General features: G+C 48.1%; 1 non-coding gene across 1 annotated transcript; it reads left to right on the forward strand.

Moving 5' to 3' along the window:
* The first annotated feature begins 8,798 nt into the window (after positions 1-8,798).
* On the forward strand, positions 8,799-8,872 carry TRNAK-CUU (transfer RNA lysine (anticodon CUU)). Its single transcript has one exon. It is a non-coding gene; the product is annotated as a tRNA-Lys (tRNA).
* The last annotated feature ends 11,467 nt before the right edge of the window (positions 8,873-20,339 follow it).

The raw sequence follows: 20,339 nt of genomic DNA on the forward strand, positions 1-20,339 counted from the left end.
GGCAAACTGCAGATGAACTCTGAAAAATTTCCTAAGTGTTTGCTTATATAGCAAAGCCTTTAGTCCCGGTTCGTGGCACCAACCGGGACTAAAGGTAGGCATTAGTCCCGGTTGGTGCCACCAACCAGGACCAAAGCCCTCTTTTCAGCAGCGCAAAGGGCGGGAAGCGGCGGCCTTTGGTCCCGGCTGGTGGCACCAACCGGGACTAAAGGGGGGCATTGGTCTTTCCAGTAGGGTAGGTCCCAAAATATAGATTTCTTCTTCCACATGGGTGCGTGTCCCTCAGCGTCATTCGGAACAGCTAGTCCGCCGGGACCCTTTTCAAAGATTACGTGTAAATCATTGACCATAGCAAGTACGTGATCACCGGTACGCATGGCGGGCTTCTTCCGGTGATCTGCCTCGCCTTTGAAATGCTTGCCTTTATTTCGACATTGATGGTTGGTAGGAAGAAATCGACGATGGCCCAGGTACACATTCTTCCTGCATTTGTCCAGGTATATACTTTCAGTGTCATCTAAACAGTGCGTGCATGCGTGGTATCCCTTGTTTGTCTATCCTGAAAGGTTACTGAGAGCGGGCCAATCGTTGATGGTTACAAACAGCAACGCGTGCAGGTTAAATTCCTCCTGTTTGTGCTCATCCCACGTACGTACACCGTTTCCATTCCACAGCTGTAAAAGTTCTTCAACTAATGGCCTTAGGTACACATCAATGTCGTTGCTGGGTCGCTTAGGGCCTTGGATGAGAACTGGCATCATAATGAACTTCCGCTTCATGCACATCCAAGGAGGAAGGTTATACATACATAGAGTCACGGGCCAGGTGCTGTGATTGCTGCTCTGCTCCCCGAAAGGATTAATGCCATCCGTGCTTAAACCAAACCATACGTTCCTTGGGTGAGCTGCAAACTCAGCCCAATACTTTCTCTCGATTTTTCTCCACTGCGACCCATCAGCGGGTGCTCTCAACTTCCCGCCTTTCTTACGGTCCTCACAGTGCCATCGCATCAACTTGGCATGCTCTTCGTTTCTGAACAGATGTTTCAACCGTGGTATTATAGGAGCATACCACATCACCTTCGCAGGAACCCTCTTCCTGGGGGGCTGGCCGTCAACATCACCAGGGTCATCTCGTCTGATCTTATACCGCAATGCACCGCATACCGGGCATGCGTTCAGATCCTTGTACGCACCGCGGTAGAGGATGCAGTCATTAGGGCATGCATGTATCTTCTGCACCTCCAATCCTAGAGGGCATACGACCTTCTTTGCTGCGTATGTACTGTGGGGCAATTCGTTATCCTTTGGAAGCTTGTTCTTCAATATTTTCAATAGCTTCTCAAATCCTTTGTCAGGCACAGCATTCTCTGCCTTCCACTGCAGCAATTCCAGTACGGTACCGAGCTTTGTGTTGCCATCTTCGCAATTGGGGTACAACCCTTTTTTGTGATCCTCTAACATGTGATCGAACTTCAGCTTCTCCTTTTGACTTTCGCATTGCGTCCTTGCATCGACAATGACCCGGCGGAGATCATCATCATCGGGCACTGGTTCCTCTTGATCTTCAGCAGCTTCCCCCCTTGCAGCATCATTGGGCACATCGTCTGGTTCCTCTTGATCTTCAGCAGCTTCCCCCGTTACAGCATCACCGTATTCAGGGGGCACATAGTTTTCATCGTCCTCTTCTTCTTCGCCGTCTTCCATCATAACCCCTATTTCTCCGTGCCTCGTCCAAACATTATAGTGTGGCATGAAACCCTTGTAAAGCAGGTGGGTGTGAAGGATTTTCCGGTCAGAGTAAGACTTCGTATTCCCACATATAGGGCATGGACAACACATAAAACCATTCTGCTTGTTTGCCTCAGCCACTTCGAGAAAATCATGCACGCCCTTAATGTACTCGGAGGTGTGTCTGTCACCGTACATGCATTGCCGGTTCATCTGCGTGCATTATATATAATTAAGTGTGTCAAAAACCATTACAGAACATCATGAATAGATAATTAAGTGACCAAATTAATAGAAGTTCATCATCACATTAAAACCAAAGTACATACATAGTTCTCATCTAACAACATATATATAGCTCTCCAGAGCATCTAATTAATTAAACCATACATTAAAACTATGTAAAACATTTCAATGCGAAAACAAATGCGATCATAATCGCAACCAAGGTAACAATTGATCCAACAGCATAATGATACCAAGCCTCGGTATGAATGGCATATTTTCTAATCTTTCTAATCTTCAAGCGCATTGCATCCATCTTGATCTTGTGATCATCGACGACATCCGCAACATGCAACTCCAATATCATCTTCTCCTCCTCAATTTTTTTATTTTTTCTTCAAGTAATTGTTTTTCTTTTTCAACTAAATTTAACCTCTCGACAATAGGGTCGGTTAGAATTTCCGGTTCAACCACCTCCTAGATAAATAAAATCTATGTCACGTTGGTCAGTATATTTGTCATAAACAATAAATGAACCAAATAGTTATAAAAAGATAATATATACCACATCTGAATCATAGACAAGACGAGGGCCGACGGGGGCGGATACCAAAACCATCGCACTATGTAATAAGAAGGAATAATAAAAGTAACAAAATTAGACAAGTATCTATCTAAAGTAAGAATTTTTTTCCTTTCAGAAAGAAGATAAGAACAAGAGGCTCACCACAGTGGTGCTGGCGACGTCGGCGCGGGCGATCGACGGTGGTGAAGACGGGGACGCGACGTGACGGACCGCTAAACCTAGACAAATCTCGGGGAAAATGGAGCTCGGAGGTCGAGTTTCGAGAGGAGAAAGATTAACTAGTGTGGCTCAGACATTTCATCGAACACCTCATGTGCATAGGAGGTGAGCTAGAGCACCCAAATGCCCTCCCCTAGCCGGCCAGAAAAAACAGAGCACTGTGGAGTGCTCTGCTGTGGCGATGGGGTATATATAGCGAACTCATTGGTCCCGGTTCGTCGCACCAACCGGGACTAAAGGCCTTTGGTCCCGGTTGGTGCCACGAACCGGGACCAATGCCCCCCTTTAGTCCCGGTTGGTGGCACCAACCGGGACTAAAGGCCTTGTGCTGCCCCGCGTCAAAAGTTTAGTCCCACCTCGCTAGTTGAGAGGGATCGAGAGTGGTTTATAAGCGCTGCTGCGCCCACCCTCTCGAACTCCTCTCAACTGCAGGCTTTCGGGCCTAACCGTTCTCTATGCCTGTGGGGCCTACTGGGACTTCTGCGGGCCTGAATCCTGGCCCACGGATGGGTTTCAAATCGTATTCAGGCCGTGGTGGCCCAGTAGGTGGCATAATTTTTTTCTCTGTTTTTTGTTTTCTCTTTTGCTTTATTTGTTTTGTTTTGTTTCTACTTACAACAAAAAACTTATTTATTTTATTTCTAATTACTTATGTATTTTACTTTAATTATTTTATTTTTATTTATTTTACTGCTGCTATTTTTATTTATTTTACTGCTGTTATTTTTATTTAATTTATTAAGGTTTATTTATTTTAGTTACTATAGTTTATTTTATTAAGGTTTATTTATTTTTATTTACTATAAAAAATGAACATAGATGCGCCTGTAGAGAAAATTCAACCTAAATTCATAATAAATTTTTATGAAATTCAAAGAAATTTACTGTGAATTTAGGTCAAATTCCCTGTATAAGGGCATCTATTTTCACTTTGAGAGGAGCTCAACAAGGCAGAGAGGGACGGGCTTATAAACTGGTGTGAGCACGCTTCGGTTGGCGAGGTGGGACTAAATACTGACCGCAACTAGGGTGGTGGGCCAGGAGCGTGGCCCATTGGTCCCAGTTTGTCCCACCAACCGGGACCAAAGGGTCCGGACGAACCGGGACCAATGCCCCCACGAGGTTCGGCAGGCCCCGGGCCGCACGAACCGGGACCAATGCTCACATTAGTCCCAGTTCGTGACTGAACCGGGACTAATGTGAATATTGCCCTGTGACCAAAGCCCAGTTTTCTACTAGTGTTATGCCTACGCTCTCACCCAATTCCACCTCTGTATTCAGTGCCTCCAATGTGACAACGGTGGCGAGTTTCTCAACACTCGTCTTCGCTCCTTCCTCTCTGACAACGGCATCTCTCTCCGACTCTCTTGCCCTCATACCTCACCGCAAAACGGCAAGGCAGAGCGCGCCATTCGTAGCACCAATGACATCATGTGCACCCTCTTGCAACAAGCCCATATGCCACCGGAATTATGGGTCGAAAGCTTGAACACTGCCACTCATCTCCTCAACCTCCGACCCTCTCGCGCCATCGCCAACAACACACCATACTACATACTCCACGACGTTGCACCTACCTACAACCACCTCCGCACTTTCGCCTGCCTTTGCTACCCCAACCTATACACCACTACTGCCAACAAGCTCGCCGTTCGGTCACGTCGCTGCGTGCTTCTCGGCCTCCCTCGCGAGCACAAAGGCTATCGTTGCCTCGATCTAGCCACCAGGAAATCCATCACGTCGCGCCATGTCATTTTCGACGAAAACCAATTTCCCTACACACCGACCACAACCCCCTCCCCCCACGTACCGCAGAAAATCCCATGCAGATCCCACCTACCTGGTACACCCCAGCCGCTCCAACCTCAGGATCGCCAGCCGACCTTCCGACCAATCCGGTCGTCCCCGGATCCCATGCAGATCGCGCCCGATCCGCACCCTCATCCCAACAACCTGGCCCCACCTCGGATCCCGCGTCCCCGGATCCTGCGCCCACCACCACGCCCTCCGCTCGGTCCCACCCTGACCCCACGCCGCCCGCCACTCCGTGCTCGCCCTGCACGCGCCTGTCGGCCACTTCCAGCGACGGCTCCAGCCCAACCAATCCCACATCGCCCTCTGGCCGACCCCTTCCTCCCCACGCCGTGCCCATCACGCCACGCCGCCACGCTCACGCCATGCATACCAGGGCCAAGTTTGGCTTTCTCCAACCCAAAACCCTCTTCTCCCCCAGTGCTCTTGCTGCACTCACCACCACTCCCATCTCGCCCATACCCGCCACCTATAAACAGGCCCTCCAAGACCCAAACTGGCGCCGTGCCATGCAAGATGAATTTGATGCTTTGTTGCAAAACAACACGTGGTCTCTTGTTCCTCGTCGTGCAGGTGTCAACACGGTGACCGGCAAATGGATCTTCCGCCACAAACTTCATCCCGACGGCAGCTTGGCGCGGTGCAAGGCCAGATGGGTCCTTCGTGGCTTCACTCAACAACACGGCGTTGATTTCGACGAGACCTTCAGCCCGGTGGTGAAGCCGGCGACTATCCACGTGGTGCTCAGCCTCGCCGCCTCGTCGGGGTGGCCGATCCACTAACGGGACGTGAAAAATGCGTTCCTCCACGGCCACCTCGACACGATCGTCTACAGTCAACAACCCTCCGGCTTCATCGACTCGCGCCACCCCACACATGTTTGCCAGCTTCACCGCTCGCTCTACGGCCTGCGACAGGCACCTCGGGCGTGGTTTCTACGCTTCACCGCCTACCTGCTCTCGCTTGGCTTCGTCGCTTCCAAGTGCAACACCTCGCTGTTCATCCTCCGCCGCAACTCCTCCACTGCCTATCTGCTGCTGTACGTGGATGACATCTTGCTCACTGCCAGCTCTGCTGCTCTACTCCGCTTCATCATTGACGCGCTCCACCGCGAGTTCGCCATGTCCGACCTCGCCGAGCTTCATCATTTTCTCGGTATCAACGTCCACCGCACCGGCGACGGGCTCTTCCTCTCCCAACACCAGTATGTGCTGGAAATCCTCAAGCGAGCCGCCATGAGCAACTGTCGCCCGATCGCCACGCCCGCTGACACCAAACGCAAGCTCCCTGCTCAGGCCGGACCGCCCGTCTCCGACCCCTCTCTCTACCGCAGTCTCGCCGGCGCGCTACAATACCTCACCTTGACTCGCCCCGACATCGCCTATGCAGTGCAGCAACTGTGCCTCTTCATGCATGACCCGCGCGAGAGTCATTTCACCTATCTCAAGCGCGTCCTGCGCTATGTCCGCGGGACTGCTCATCTCGGTCTGCGCCTCCGGCGATCCCGCGACACCAACCTGATCCTCTACTCCGACGCGGATTGGGCGGGTTGCCCCGACACGCGCCGCTCTACATCGGGCTTCTACGTCTTCCTCGGCGACAACCTCGTCTCCTGGTCGTCGAAGCGCCAGCACACCGTCTCGCGCTCCAGCGCGGAGGCGGAGTACCGCGCCGTCGCTCACGCCGTCGCCGACACCTGCTGGCTGCGGCAACTCCTCCACGAGCTTCATCGACCACCCAGCAGCGCGACGATTGTCTACTGCGACAACATCAGCGCCACGTACCTCCCCTCCAACCCAGTTCAGCACCTGCGCACGAAGCATGTGGAGATCGACCTCCACTTTGTTCGTGAGCGCGTCTCCTTCGGCGACGTGCGCGTTCTCCATGTGCCTTCATCGCCCAGTTCACCGACGTCTTCACAAAAGGGCTCCAGACCGCCGTCTTCAGCGAGTTCCGGTCCAGCCTCAACATCGTCGAAGACCCTGCTGCGGCTGCGGGGGGCTGTTGGAAAATGGCTAGTGCGGACTTAGCCCACGCCGTGCCGACCACGCGCCCCACGCGGTGATCGTGGCCTCTCCCGCTCCTGACACAGCTCAGCGCACGGCTCTCCTGGAAACTAGCTCCATTCAGTTGTAACAGATCGCTGCGCACTCATGTGCTCTATATGTGTATATAAGGCCATGCCTTCAATTGTAATAAACATCTAGCGATTCGTATCATTCTTCTGATCGACCGACCACGATGACGATACGGATATGAACGTATCTGTGCCGTGTTATTATATACATCCTGACAGGAGCTACCTAGGTTGATCGACTCCAGATCTTCAATAATAATTTACCTCGGTACGTTCGTTCGTGTGTGGTGAATCTATCCGGTTCGGTGGCCGGCGGCGAAGCAAGCCAGCGCCCTGATGGACACCATCGCCGACGGAAACGGCCTGTGCCTCCCCTACGACGTGCTCCTGCTCCACAATGTCCTCCGCCACCCCCGCCCCATGCCGTTGCCCGGTTCCATACCGTTTGCCGCACGTAGCGCTTGATCGTCGACGTCCACGGCCTCCTACCACGCGCATCTTCCCTGGCGTTTTCACCAATCATTTCGGATGCCGGGACGAGTCGTACTTCCTCGCCCCGCCGGCCTCCCGCTCAAGCAGAGCCGGCGAGCATTAATTTCAACGTCCTCGCTTTTGGCACGGTTGGGCCCGGGTAAGACACCACTGCAACGGCCTCCTCCTCCTCCTCTATAAAGATTGGGAGAATTATACCGACGTGTGCAACCCTGCGACGATACAGTGCGCTCCCTTGCCTCCCTCGCCGGTGATGCGGTCGGGACATAGAACTGAGGGCACGTTTCTTGCATTCGACCCTGCTGTGTCGCTGCACTACAAGTTGTACAAGGTGTTCAAGGTGCTCAACAATCACGAAGAGATCTACTCTACTCACACGCCGGCATCCGAGGAGCCAATGGCAAAGGTGGTCTACTCGGTGGTGTTCTCGTCACAAACTAGACGATGGGAGATGCGCAAGTTTAAGCAAGGGCGTTGCGCCCCTAGGCACCTTCAAAATGTTCAGGACGCCTTTGCGTGTGATATTAATTGGCCATCTGCCGAGTACTGGCGTGGGTCGTTGTACGTGGCTTGCGAGAATGGCGTCCTCATGATCCTGAACTGCTCAGAGGAGACATACGATATGGTTCAGCTTCCAGGAGAAATCTACAACAACGGAGGACAAACGTATCAGCTACCTCGAAGGTCCCTCTTGGCGAGTTATGGGAAAGGTGTACGCTGCGCGGAGCTCAAGGACTTGCAGCTCCGGATATGGGCATTGACAAGATCGTGCGACGACCAACTTGGGTGGACGCTAGCACACGAGGCTGACCTCAGTCCGCATGTGTATATGATGAAGCACAACTCACGGACAATAGAATCATGGGTGACATGGGAGATGGTCGCAAGCAGCAGAACGCCTTTCAGCTTGTTGAAACAAATTAGTAACAACAACAACGGCAATTTCATCGAATTGGACAAAAGTGTCACCGGTCTAAGGAAAATGCATCCGACCTACGGCGGTATCATCGGACTCCATCCACGTAAAGACGTGCTCCTCCTTGATATTGGCGGCATAGCGGTTGCATACCACATTAACACATCAAGAATGCAGTGTTACACGAATGGCTTTTAAGAGAGCCCGGCCCGAGGACCATGGCAGTGGCATCAAAAGTGCCTTTCCTTACCGCCCCTGCTATGCGGACGTGCTCCCGGCCAGCAAAATACCGTGTTCTCTTAATGTCCTTAGTCTGTGGCACCATCATAAACAGTGCTGGTAGTACAGCCATTCGTGACTGTCAACCTAATGAAATCTTTATGTTGTTCATTATTAGACGATATATGATACTGTAAGTAATAAGCACTAAGACCAGTAATTTTGTCTTGTGTCTTGTTCTTGCATCGCAGGATGATCTGGTCATAAGAAGCAGAACTAGATCTAGCTGAACTCAACTTTGTTTCGTTTCTGTAGCCCCCGAATAAACTCGATCGCTAGTTCAAGTTTAGATGTTCTAGGATTACCAATTGGCCATCATCTTCTGAAGATGCATTCAGTTTCTCGAAGCACTCTTTTGATCCATGGCTATACTCAGCTAGTCAGAGTTCTGCAGAGTAGAACATTGATGTTGACGTTAACTGCCTGCAGATGTCAAGAGGCCTTGGGAAAAATGATAGTGACAACCCGTCTAGCTCAGTTGGTAGAGCGCAAGGCTCTTAACCTTGTGGTTGTGGGTTCGAGCCCCACGGTGGTTTGAGATTCTTTTTTTATTTGTTCTGATTTCTTAAGCAAATGTGGAAACTTTGTGTCTTTTTTTCTTGCGCCCCCAGGACGAATTTGTTCTTAATTTGTTGTGCCTGCTATTCTGGTCCAAGCACACAAGGCCTTGAGGGTTACCACATTGTGTTAAGAAATTGGTACAAAGTTTAATTTCCTGTGCCCCTAGGACGAATTTGTTCTTAATTTGTTGTGCCTGCTAAATATTTTTTATACCGATTCGTGAACACTACTAACAAACTTTGTACGATTTCTTAACACAATGTGGTCACTCTCAAGGCCTAGGGTGCTTGGACCAGAATAGCCAAGATATAGCCATATTTCTTTGCAATTTTAGTCCGATTTGATCATTTTCCGAATCTTGTTTCATTTCCTCTGCCATGCATATACCGCTATGTTATCCTAAGAGTGAAGGAGGAATGAGGTTCAGAGACTTACACTCCTTTAATCTTGTAATGCTTGCAAAATAGTGTTGGAGACTAATCACAAACCCAGATTCCCTCTATGCGAGGGTATTAAAGGCCTAATATTTCCCAAACAGAAGCCTCCTCCAAGCCAGTTTTAAAATGGGTCCTCATTTACTTGGCAAAGTATTATGAAGGGACTTGAAGTGTTCTTGCAGTTTGCTAGCCATATATATCTCCTTGCGATTTTAGTTTTATTTGATCATGTTCCGAATCTTGTTTCATTTCCTCTTTCGTGCATAAACCACTATGCTATCCTGAGAGGGAAGGAAGAATGGCGCTAATAGACTTACGCTCCTTTAATCTTGCAATGCTTGCAAAAATGTGTTTGACACTAATCACAAACCCTGATTCCCTCTGTGTGACGGTATTATAGGCCAAATAGTTCCCAAATGGAAGCCTCCTCCAAACCATTTAAAAAATGTTTCCTCATTTACTTGGCAAGGTATTATGAAGGGACTTGAAGTGTTCAAAAGAGGATATATTTTGGAGAACTGGTAATGGTGAGGAAGTAAATATTTGGATAAATTCTTGGACCCCTTCTAGCCCGGACAGGCAAAATATCACACCTAGAGACCAAACAATAAGTTCTATAGTCAATGACCTTATGGACCCAAATTCAGGGTACTGGGTTGAGGATTTGGCTACAATGATCTTTAACCCGGTGGATGATCCGAGAATATTACAAATTCCATTACACCATCAAGGCTTTGATTATTTTATAGCTTGGCATCCGGATAGGAGAGGTACTTTTTCAGTTTGATCAACCTACAGAGTTCAATGGATACCTAAATACCAAACCCATGCTAATGTCTTGGCAAGGCCGGGAGGCTCTGCAACTTCGGAAGTCTAGTCTACTCTATGGAAACTAACAACTCCTCATAATGGTTCAATTTTGTGCAAGCGGTTACTTCATGGAATATTGCGTCTAAAAGTTATACCTGCTAATAGACATATTGGGTCAATTGGAGCCTGCCTGATTTTTCACCAATATGTAGAAGAAATACGACATCTATTCTTACAATGCAATCATTCTAGGATATGTGGAAGGGACTAGGTCTGAGTCAACCCTTCTAGTTTGCCAGTAATGGAACACATAATGTTGCTCCCAGACAATGCTTTACAAATAATGGCATTTCTAGTTGTCAAGCAGGTTATAGTGACAGTCTACTAGTACTTCTGGTGGACGAGCCGCCGCATCACGCATAATGCAACTTGCCCACCCTCAGTAAGATGGCCCGTATCATTCATCGCAATTGCAAGTAATTACCATAGAGCATTCATGAGGAAAATGATGTGACTGTATCAAATGGGACTAAGCCTGAACCCAAATTTGTAAAGCTCAATGTGAACACAACATTCTTTGAGGAAGAAGGCATGTGGGTGCTACTGTTGCGGTTATTACAGATGAAAGAGGTACTTTCTCAGCATCGCAATGAAGATTTAATATCCATGTTGTATATGTAATGACAATGAAGGCTATGGCGATGAGAGATGGTCTAAATCTGGTGAACAACCTAGGTTTCCAGCATGTTGAAGCGAAATCGGACACCCTGAATGTGATCAATTTCTGTACTAGGCAAAATAGATGGTGGGATTCAGCGGAAGTGCTATTTGCAGAAATATTGGGGTCTTAAATGGGAAGACCGAATTTAAGCATTGTTATGATTCATTGCGCATATGCTAGCTATTTTTTCTTGTTGCAATAAGACTTATAGTTCTTGGGTGGACGTGTCTCCAGACCTTCTAGTGAATAAGCTCGTAGATGATGTATTCTTATTTTGCAATCAATAAAGCTAGCCATGATGGCCTTCCCTAAAAAAAGTAGTTCGACATCCTCCATCCAGCTCCACCAACGACAACTCCTCTTTCTTCCATCAGGGCATCGACGATCTGGCGTAGATCACGGCGTGAGGAGCCTCCGTTCGCCATGGCAGTGTGAACCTTCATGGCGAGGTCCATCATCCTGCTCCTCGCCACCTCTCCGGGCCCTCGGGATGCATGAACACCGTTACTGCACTTGCGACGACCTGTGCAGTGATCACCTTGTTCTCTTTGTGCCTCGTGTTGCGCACGCCTGGCCACATCCACACTCCGATCACTAGCACCTCCAAGAGAGCCTCTCAGTGATGAACTGCTCGAACACCATTGGCCACGTCAGCGCCGACACCCCCCGAAGCCACCGTCTCTAGGACGTAGTTCCAGCCACATAGCATCACAAACGCGCCTATCACAGGGTGCCCCAGTATCACCGTGTACAATGCCCATGTTTTGATCACTACCCCCTATCTTCCACGTGCTCCTCCCACCTCTCCGCCGGATTCTTGTGCTCTGCTGCCCTCACCACCCAAAGGACCTTAACTGGTAATTCAGAGATGATTGCAATTACTCACATCCCCATCCCCGTGAAACGATCAGGTAAGAGACCTCAACCTTACAGCATTTCTCCTGGCCAGACTGGATCTAGCGGCGAAAGGAACCACGGTCATGAAGTGTACCCTGGACTGAGCTCATTCCTTGGAGAGGCATCTACGGAACTACAAAGTGGTAACAGATGACTTGTTCAAGACTGCCAGTATGCTCGGCGCCAATGTCCATGCTGAGTACTAGAGCAAGTGACTATGAAAATACTTGTTTTATATGAGTTTATGATCAAAGAATAGCAGTATTAAACTCATCGACACTTTTCAGAAAATTATTCATCGGGGCCTGAAAAGTTCCTTGTGGTGGGAGTGCCGTTTTGGCTCTCGGGAGCAAATGCTCTCAGATCAATAGTAAATTCAAAACAAATGGTAAATAAAATTTAGAAATTCTATTTTTTCAGATGTTCATGTTAGTCTAACAACCATGCTTGGACAATTTTTATGCGGAACGGGATAGCAGTGCTTTGTTGGTGAAAAAAACAAAATTAAGTGTAACTTTTGGTGTTCGACTTGTTTTTTTTTTTTGTTGCGCCATTCAAAATCCTTAAGCTTTTCACCTAAAAATTTGCAGGTAGCATTTGGGTGTGATAATGAACATATCTATTTTTCCCAATTTTATTGATATTTGTATATAATATTTTTGCTCGCTAGTAGTGTTGGATTTCCGCTAGTGCACTCGCTAGTAGTGTTGTGAAGCTCGAGTTTAAACATAAATAAAAGAGTATTGTTTTTAAATTCACTCTCAGCCGCATGGTAAATCACCCTTTTTTTTGTTAGGATCGCTTCATCCGCACCGGGAGGTGGGGGTGAGTGAGCCGGTGTCACATTTTCAATCATTCACATGATCACTTTGATGCTGATCCTAGTATTTGCAACAACAAAAATTGCTGATAAACCACTAGAAATTAACGAAAATGTACTACTCCCTTCGTCCAGGTGCATAAGGCATCTAAGGAGTTGCATCACAACCTAGCGCGTGGAGATTGGATGGAGGATGTAAAATTAAAAATCAATGACAATAATTATTTTTCTTTGGCCCGCATGGAAAACTGGGAAGAGCCAACCACTACAAGAGAGTCATTTTCACTAACATAATTATGTCAACATGCAAGCATGCCACCTCAACATGCAATCATTCATGACGAAAAGACCCACAGCAACATTTAACCATGCATGGGATAATATTTTTATCTGATTATTCTACTTATATTAATAAAATACTATTACAACTATTCACAATCAAATATATTAATTCATATGTATTTTTAATTTTAGTTATTATGTTATCAACCCAAACCAATTCCCATAGAAACGCGCAAAGTACCCTCTAGTAGAAAGAACTTATATGTACAAAATTATTGTTGTTTTTGTTGTAGTAGTAGTAGTTGTTGTTACATCATGAGCCGATCTGCAGCTAGCTGTACAATCCATTGAAGTCAACACATCACATTGTATACATGAGTGGATGTGGAGTTAGGCAACATCGACAGCTATTACTTCACCAAGATGGAAATGGAGCTTGCAAAACTGCTCGTAAACCATAAGAAATTTGTGAAAGTACAATGTACAAAAAAGTTGTGGCTAATCCATATATGTTTCTTTTTTTACGGGTGAATCAATATATCTTCTCTAACGATATATGATTTGCATTACCGGAAACACTCTTTAGAAGTTATAGCCAAAATGCAGCGTACAAGCAATAAGTACACAAATCCGAGAATACCATTTGCGGATAGATGAAATGTGTGTGTATCTGTATGTTGTGATAATAATTGTAACAACAATAATAATAACATGAGCGTATCACATGTTAGTTGCACAATCCCTGGAAGTCAACACATGACATGGTGTACGTGATCAGCACTCCATATATAGGTTGGTAATGGGGTGACACTACTTCTCCATGCTGGAGATAGAGATTCTCATGTTATCATTTTTTTGCGTTCTATTTTTCTTGCCTATAAAAGAGCATTGCCCGCTCCTTCTTTCGTACAGTACAAGCAGCCCAACTATTGGTGTTCTGATTCTGGTGATCGAGCTTCCTCGGTATTATTCCTTTCCTTGTAGCTGGCCTCTCATCCGCGCGTGTCAAGGCACATCCATCCCCAATGGCTGCCGCCTCCGCGCTCACCCTCAAGACGGCCGCCGTTGTCGCCATCTGCGTCATGTTGCTGCTCCAAACCACCGTGGGGCTGGGATACCCGACGCCGACGGCACCGGCGCCCGCCGGCGGAGGATTGGCGTGCCCTGATGCCCAGATTGCCTGCCGAACAAAATGCCTTGCCGGATGCGACGAAACCTCGCCGGCCATGTGCCAGGCCGTCTGTGCCGTCTTGCCGGCGGCGAGTACGGCCTGCGTCGACAAGGTCTTCAGCGCCTGCGTAACCTTCTGCAAGAACCTGTGCGAGTCCATCTCGAGCCCCTGATCTGCTGGCCGCTCTGTTGTGCGTCCTGGGTGCACGCGTTGTCCCGGAACTCCTCGATCATCATCGGTCTACCTTTAGTGTGCTCTCTTCCTTAAAGTTCCTTCGAATCATGTCGTTTTATTTTTCTACTGCTCTAAATGTGTTACATATACGTACGTATGTTGTTCCTTTCACGTGCACGTGTACAATTTGACCGTTTACTTTGCCGACCTGTGTGTTTGTTTCATATGTTGTTAACACAGTAAGCATGGGATGAGAGACTGGCAATACATATATTCTTTTTTTCAGAAGAAGTTAATGGCACGGCTATTCTTTCTCTGACAAAATGGTGCCAGTTCCTGCTGACTAAACATCATCATGTACATTGTGAACGTGAAGCCGCCGACATAGGAAGTATTATCAATCAAGCATACTAAACATCATAATGAACGCTGCAACTAGACTGTACGTTCGCCTGGCCGTGCTCCGTATAAAATCGCCAGTAATTATGACATACGGGCATTGCTGCCTACTCCTGGTCCGACTTCCAACATACTGTCCGATCCATCCATCACGATCACAATACGGATACAAAGTGTGCGTGCGTGTTATTATATACGTATACATACTGCCCGGAACAAGCTAGCTAAGGTCACCCACTCCAGATCGATCGTCAATAATTGATTTCTTCGACTCGTGCGTGGTGCGACGTCCGGCGCCGACAAAAACCAGCACCCTGAATCCCTGATGGACGCCACCGCGGACGGCAGCGGCCTTTGCCTTCCCTATGACAAGCTCCACGACGTCCTCCGCCGCCTACCGCCGCGCGCCATTCCCCGGTCTCGGACCGTCCGCCGCGCATGGCGCACGATCATCGACGCCCACAGACTCCTACCTCGCTTCTTCACGTCGCGCGTCTTCCCCTGTGTTTTCACCAATCATTTCGGATGCCGGGACGAGTCCTACTTCCTCGCCCCGCCGGTCTCCCGCTCGAGCGGCGCTGACAAGTCTGAATTTCAGCGTCCTCTCTTTTGGCACAGTTGGGCCCGTGTAACTGAACACTGCAACGGCCTCCTCCTCCTCTATGATGAAACAGAGGCCGATATTATGTGTGCAACCCTGCGACAATACGGTGCGCTCCCCTGCCTTGCTCACCGGACATATGGCCACACCGCAGAATTGAGGGTATGTCCCTTGCCTTTGACCCGGCTGTGTCACGTCTCTACGAGGTGTACCAAGTGTACATGGTGTCAAGGATTGAACAGATGTACTCCATCAATGCATTGGTGTCTGAAGAGCCAGGGGCCATGATTGTGCACTCCATGGTGTTCTAGTCAAAAACTGAACAATGGGAGATGCGAAAGTTTGTGCCAGTGCACTGTGCCCCCAGCCACCTCTACAATGTGTAAGCTTTTGCGCAAGAAGAAGAAGAAGAAGAAGAAGAGCAGACCTATTGTGGTATCATCGCACTTCATCCGCACAAAGACGTGCTCCTCCTTGATATTGGCGGCAGAGCAGTTTCATACCACATTAACACCTCGAGAATGCAGTATTTACGCCAGTGAATTTTAAGAGAGCCCGAGGAACATGGTAGTGGTATCGATGATGCCTTTCCTTACCGCCCCTACTACGTCGATGTGCTCCCAGCAAACGAAATACCATGTCCTCCCAGTATTCTTGATTTGTGGAAACATCATTGACGGTGTTGGTAGTATAACCATTGGTGACTCTCAACTAAACCTAGTTAAATTTGTTAATCATTCATATAAGTGTTTATTCTTTTTAATTGCTAGAAAGATATATGATACTGTAAGCAATGGTGCCGACACCAATGGCCTTCTCTTGTATATCTTCATGCATCCAACGCAGTATGATCTGGTCACACGAAGCAGAAATGTTGTTGTTTGCTAGTTAGATCCTTCTCTCTAACAGAACTCAACTTTATTTCGTTCCTCCGGCCCTCATAAACTCGCTAGTTGAAGCTGAGATGTTTTATTTTGCATTCCTATTGTGTATGAAACATATAGTAGTGACAAGTACATGTAGCTGTAACCAACCACAATAAAAGGTTGTGTCATCCTCATGTAGCTTCGCATGGTGCCTATGTAGTTTTCTATACCTAGATACTGTAAAAACTTTGAATTGAATAATGGAGGGCCGTATAAATTTACTTGATGTAGAGGCTGGGTGATGGAGTCAAATCCAGCAGACTTTGGGTAGGGCATCCCGAGCTAGTAGGCTTGGCACGATGGTAACAGGGACACATGATTTTACCCAGGTTCGGGTTCTCTCCAAGAGATAACTGTTGGAAATATGCCCTAGAGGCAATAATAAATTGGTTATTATCATATTTCCTTGTTCATGATAAATGTTTATTATTTATGCTAGAATTGTATTGACCAGAAACTTAAATACATTTGTGCATACATAGAGAACACTGTGTCCCTAGTAAGCCTCTACTTGACCAGCTCGTTGATCAAAGATGGTTATGATTTTCTAACCATAGACATGAGTTGTCATTTGATAATAGGATCACGTCATTAGGAGAATTATGTGATGGACAAACCCAACCATAAGCTTAGCACCAGATCGTATCACTTAGTTATTTGCTAGAGATTCCTTCTTGTCAAGTATATATTCCTTAGACCATGAGCTCATACCACTCCCGGATACTGGAGGAATACATTGTGACGGTGTCTTGGACTAGGGGCTACTTACCTAGTCGGCCCGTATTCCTCGGGCTAGGCTAGTGGGCCCTCATTCTCCTCAAGATGGACCCCGGAAGTCGCACGCTGGAGACGAGATCAAGACTGCATCTGCCGAAGACTTGACGTGTACTCCAAGACATCTCCTGCCGCCTCCACGCCTAGATATCGACCTTGTAACCCTACACTACTAGGGAAAAGCGCGGGGACCGGCGCTACTAATAAGGCGCTACAGCTAACACTTAGCAGCAGCGCGTGGGCGCCCGCGCTACTGGTATGCAAGTGTAGCAGCAGCGTGCTTCGTGCAAGCTCGCTACTGCTAATAGCTCTAGCATGCTTGGGCTGGACGTGCTACTGCTACTGTCACCCTGCTGCTAACTTTCTCCACTCGCTACTGCTAATTTTAGTAGTTTTTGTTTTTTTTCTGCATATTTGTTTTGTATTTGAACAGGCTTTATACAAGAATCTTTAGCAGATACAAATGTCATCATGATACACATACAAATGGCTGCGAGGCCACAAATGTAATCATAGCATATACATACAAATAGTCTCATCATAATCATCATCCAACACAAAGTGGTATCTCGTCATCATCTCGAAAATAGCGATACAAGTCTCGATTACTTGCAACTACATCGTCATCCATCTAAACAATGATATACACGAGAAGAGCTATCACTTTGAGTGAGAGCGGAACTATGCAGTACATGAGTTCGTATCCCTCTCTCGCATTAGCGTGAACCTAAACTAACTACTGCCTGTCGCTCGGAAACCGGAAACCGGTACACCCGGGCCTAACACTCCGGCCACTCATCGTATATATACTCCTGGCGTAGCACTTCTTCGCCATCGATGATCTATGCACCTGCATCGTCACATGAGTCGATGATATGCAACATATATAGTTAAGCAACAGAAAGAGACAGACTTGGCAAAAATAGAAGCAACATATCATAAGCATAAATAACAAATTTGATCGTACCCCAAATGCCCTAACTAGAGTGATCGTCGCTAGTCGAGGAGGACGGTTTAATTACATCACAAATAAAGTTTCGTCGTGCATAACTCAAAGTTTCATCATACAAAAAGTATGGACTAAATGGACACATTGTCATATATCGACAATCACTCCAACATGTCGTGCCATCCATCCAAGTTAGGGAGATAGTCCCCGAGCCTAGTGAAAGGCTTCAGGTCGAGACGCTGAGAGGCTACCCGTGTGCGTACGTCTTCTCGCGACATTTGTCCTTCTTTGTAGAACATCCCTGTTTTTCCGATGACCTCCTTCATGATGATTTGGGCAAGTTCGCGCTGGATGTGATAGAACTCGGCTCAAAGTCGACGATCCTCGATATCTCCTACGTTCTTTGCCCATTGCAGAATATGGGCATCGCCGGATGTAGGTGACATGCGAAGGTTCTGGTGATCCCGTCTGTACTCCAACATGTGGTGTAGGACATAGAATCCATCATTAAGAGAACCAATCGGTTGCTGGATGCAGCAGAAGTCGGTCTTATGGCCGAAGGCGAGCCTGCCGCCCCTTCTCTTCTTGTCCTGGACCTCTCCACCCCGTGCTTCGTAGTAAAACAAAGCACTGTCGAGAACATCCTTGATGTGGGTGTAATCCTTTTTGTTAATGTTCTTCGACGAGTCCAAGTAAAGAGCGTGGGAGTATCGAGGGTAGAGGATGATGAGGACGGCGTGCCCGCCGCTGCGCAAAATAAGTACCCCTCAAATTAATTAGCCTCCACCGTGCAAATGAATGATTGAAATCGAAGGAAGGATATCTGCGCGGATGACTTACAGGGGATGATAAGGCACGAGAATTGCCTCCTTGTCCTTATTGGCGAGCATGAAATTGACGATGTATTCCCTCGCGTATTCACGGTGCTTTGCGAAGACTCCCAAGAAGCTCTCGTGCATGAAGTACGGGTCAGCGACACAGATATAAGGTATCTGCTCAACCTTGATGATGTAGTTCATGTGCAAGGCATAAAGGCGGACAAACATAAAATCCAGCTTCTTCACGTGAAACATGTTGAATATGTAATCGAATCGAAGGAAGAACTTATCCGCGGGGAAGAAGTCGACGTACGACAATTGCCGCGGAACGTTAACCACGTAGAGTGGGTATCCTGGATCTTTCGAGGCGATGAGGCCTTTCTCTATCCGCAGCACATCGTCATGAAGACTCCTTAGATCGCCGAATCTGTCCCTTAGCGCTGCTGCAGGTAGGATTGGTTGACCGAGGATATGCAATTTATCCGCACCGGTGATATCTATACGGTCTTGAACCCGAGGCTGCTGAGGCGGCTGGATCATAGAATCAGCTTTCTTGCCTTTCCTCGCTCTCTTCCTACGCTTCTTTGCCGGAAGGTCGTCTATAATACGTTGAGCCTTCGGAGGCGGCAATTCAGGCACCGACTCATGACGCTCAAACCCTGAGTAGGCGCCAGTATAGACATACTGTTGAGTGCCATCGTCATCCTCATCCTCATCCATGGCGACGTCATCAGCGACTAATGGAGCCTCTTCCTTACCCCGTCCGCTATCACCCAACCCGACACCCGACGCTAATTGGGTAGGTGGGGTGTTGATGTTCATACCTTGCTGAGGCTGCGTGCTCGTGGGTGCGCTCCTGGCCGCCTCCAGACGAAGCAGACTCTTTGGCCACAATAGGACCCACCCATTGCAACAATTACCAAGCCGCCGCGGGGTCTCGTTGTCATCCCCCCTAGTACCAGAGGAGGCAAATTCTCGTGGCCCGGTTTGACACTGGCCACGAAAACCTTAAAGACGTTCGAGGGGATCGGCCGGCTGTGGAACAATGGTTCCTTCGGCTTCATTATCGTCGCCTTCCCCACGTCCACCTTCTGGTCGCCGATGGTGTACAATATGGTGCACGGGGTTTTGTCGGCCTGCAAAGAAAAGTCTGCGATGTGAGACATCCGAAAGGCAACGAAAACGGGAGATTATACATTTATTGAAGGGGACGGTGTGACAGATACCGTGAGGGCGTCGAGCTCAGCCAAAGATGAAGCACCGCCGAGCACGTCCGGTGCGGGAGCCGGTGCGGGAGGAGGTGCGGGAGCCGGTACGAGAGACGGTGCGGGAGCTGGTGCAACGCTAGTCGAGCTACTCCCCAAGAAGTCAGCAAGGGGAAAGTCCGCTGCATTTTTTTCTGGATTTTGTCTTGTCCAATTGAAAACGGCCGGAACCAAGGAAGTTGACATATCTACAACCATCTGTTTTGCGGCAGCTACCGCTATTGCGACTGTCTAAGATGATTTCTTCTCAACCGCAATCTCAACCTTCTTGTCGATGTTTTCTTCGGTTAACCTCCGTCTTTCCTTTCTCTCCTCCTTGGTCTCACTGTAGTACTTCTTCCATGTGGCGCCGTCTCCGACACCGTGCACGCGTCCATACGACGGTCGAGTATCCACCG

This window comes from Triticum aestivum, chromosome 4D (genome assembly GCF_018294505.1).
Source record: "Triticum aestivum cultivar Chinese Spring chromosome 4D, IWGSC CS RefSeq v2.1, whole genome shotgun sequence".
NCBI classification, from domain to species: domain Eukaryota; kingdom Viridiplantae; phylum Streptophyta; class Magnoliopsida; order Poales; family Poaceae; genus Triticum; species Triticum aestivum.